Below are 3,133 nucleotides of genomic sequence, written 5' to 3'. Positions count from 1 at the left end.
ATACACTTGGAGACCGCTATCTCTAATTCTCAGGTGGAGACGAAAAAAATCAGAGATAACGGGAGTTTGAGATACCCGATAATAAATGAGTGAAAAATATATTTAAGTGATCGAGAAGTAAACACAATTTGAGTTAGCTAGATAACCGAGTGTGTGGCTCTACTATATATGGGAAGCTAGAGACTCTCTGGTTACTAGCTAGAAATGGCCAGTAACAACCATGATAGTTTCAGAGAACTTAAGGAAGGAACCAATTTGGTCACTCGGTGTTGTTCGGTGAGTTTGTTTTTGCTTTTGTCGTTGTTCTTGTTCAAGTCGTTATTCCTTCACTCTTACGTCTAACGCCTGCTCTTACGTCTAACTCGGATTTTTACTGGGCGGCTTGAATGTACGATGACATGCCTCGGAGCCAATTAAGTCAGCGCTAACATTATAAAAGACTAATCCTTCTGTCTAACCAAAGCGCCTTTTCTATGCGCAACCTTAGTGCGGTTCTCTCTGCGCTGTGCTTTGTTAACTCTATGTTACACGTCAGTGCCCAAACGGGCTGCATTCAGCGATGATTGAGGTATCAGTATAACCCATTTGACCATCCGCGCGCGGTCCGATCTAGCGTTCGTGGTTTCAGCAAAAACCCATATAACCCGTATATTTATTGGAAGCTTAATAACTACAGGTTATGACCCGATCTGTTTAAAACGGTAAAAATTTACCGTGTTTCGAAAATGTGAATATGTTTACAAAGCTTCACGACCCCATAAATCAAGGTATAAGCCCGCTAAATTTAGGTCGGAGAAAACGATTAACATGGCATTCGTTTCTTCAAACACTGACCTCAAAAACAGTGTCTCAAATTTTTGGCACATGCGTTTGTTATTATTTTACAAGACGATAAAGTTAGAAAAGGGAAAAAAGAGGACTTCCCGCGAAAAAAAGGCATAACTTCTTAATGAAAAGAATAATCAGAATTCGCAGACACGCTTTTGTCGGCCAACGTTCCGACAACATTCTCTCCGAATTTCAGCCAATTTGGTCTTGGGGCTACCGACCTGGAACTCGAAATACACGTACAACTCACCTATTTTTTACTTTTCGATTATCACACCAAGGGAGACACCGAACAGGAATCAACTTTCTGTATAACAATAGGACTATGACAGTTAACATGGAACAGGTACAAATTTCCCGCGACGGCGCGCGGTAAATTATTCACCACTGAATAATTAACAATTATTCCATGAGCGCGCGTTGGATATGAGATGGTAAATAGCCAACGAGGCCCGTAGGGCCGAGTTGGCTATAACCAATCTCATATCCAACAAGCGCGAATGGAATAATTGTTTTATTAAATTCGGTGCGTTTGTATTCTTGGAAATATAGCTTAATTTTATTGGGTTTTAATTTTACAAAGCGACCGGAAGTCGATGTGACAAAAACAACAACAAGTGGGAAATCACATGACATGCGCGCCGTTTGTAAAATTAGTTGAATGAAAAATTTGAGAGCGAAGCAAACGAATTTGCTGAATGAAATTGCAATCAAGTAGAATTCAAGAAACGTCTATCAAATGAAGGAGATATAACCTTGGCCAGAAAGTTTGAAAAGCGTTCAAGTTCGAGTCATGGAGAAGAGCCAAATAATTGTGCACTTGCACATTGCCATTGTAATAATGCTGCGGAAAACTTTGATCGCCATGTGACACAGACGTTGTGCCAAAATTATCCTCGACAAGATCTCTCTCAGGATTTGAAAGCCTTGGTATTTCGAGCTGTATGTGTGGAGCTCATTGTTGGTCAGTTTTAGAGTCAAGGACAGAAACTATCTTAGCGTCAGATTCATCTTCAGAATCTCCGAGGCCACCCTGGTGGTTTTTCGTGGCTGGTAAAGAACCGGGCTTACTTCGGTTCAGCTCAAAACACTCAACTCCTTGAGGTGTTTTTCGCAAGGACAGAATTGTTGGCGCTAGCTGTCGTTGATTCTCTCGTCGTTGTCGCCCAAAAAAGAGACTGAGATAAAACTAGGTCGTCCTCTGTAGCTGTGCGGGGTTCTTGCTCTCGGCCGATCCGAGCTTGCTTAGTCGAAAAGTTTCCTCATCTGCTCATTGGGAACTGGTTTCTTATGGACTACGCCGGCAATTATGCCTGTTTTCCTGCGGCCTTTTACAAATGCATATGCTCTAATAATTTATTTGCCTGGTCAGAGATAATGGAAAACGGTTTGTTGTGCGGCGGCGTGCGAAGGAAATGATCAACTGGCGGCTTTAATGGATTAAATCAATGAACTTTTGCAATACGTGTCATCTTTCTTCCTCGCAGACGAGTAAAAACACTTCAACTGAACATTCAGTTCTTCTTTTGACATTTCTTATATCGGTTTCGAAAATTTGGTGCCACCAGGACTAGCAAGCCATTCTGTTCAGGTAAAATTTGTTTTTGTTACATAATCTTCATGAATGCGTAAAATCTCGCCGGTCATATTTTAATTTTGCAACTTTAAGGGAAACTTAACGTATACGTACCGTTAAATAATCTTATCTCGAGCTTTGTGGCTTTTTTGTTGATACTGGGTCGGCATTGTCCATAATTTCCTGTATTTGCTGTGTAGATAGCTCACCGAATGTGCTTTTTTTCATCCATTTTTTTTGTGGACGAAACTTTGCTTCACACGAAAAAGCTCATGCCGAGCGACATTTGCCGCTTTCATTTCCATATAAGGTCAAACGCAGGTATAATGGCTGGTAACCGAGATCCAGTGAACCAATCAGAAAGCTAGAATTGCATTATCCAAGGCTGAGAATTTAATAAAAGCTAATAAACCGCTTTTTCATGTGTGAAGTCAGAATTCCAAGGTTAGTAAACGTGAAATCATCTTTTGATTTACTATATTAACTAAATTTTTAACAGTATTTCAGCGCGGCTTGCGCTCATTTCGGCTTGCTCGCTGGCTTCGTGATCGCGATCGTTGTCGAGTTCATCCAGCAAGTTTTCTTAGTTGTAAAACGACCCTTTGACGCTTTCCGCTAATTTAGCGGCTCACTCTTTGTCGAAAGTGTTTTTCGCCCTCTTTGGCCTTCCTTTAGCCGATGAAAACGGGCAAGATCGCTTTTTCTTCTTCGAAGACATCCGGCACTGAT

Source organism: Orbicella faveolata, unplaced genomic scaffold (genome assembly GCF_042242905.1).
Source record: "Orbicella faveolata isolate gen_17 unplaced genomic scaffold, um_ofav_v1 contig_46, whole genome shotgun sequence".
NCBI classification, from domain to species: domain Eukaryota; kingdom Metazoa; phylum Cnidaria; class Anthozoa; order Scleractinia; family Merulinidae; genus Orbicella; species Orbicella faveolata.
The sequence above is the reverse complement of the archived record's forward strand: the minus strand, read 5'-3'. Positions refer to the sequence as shown.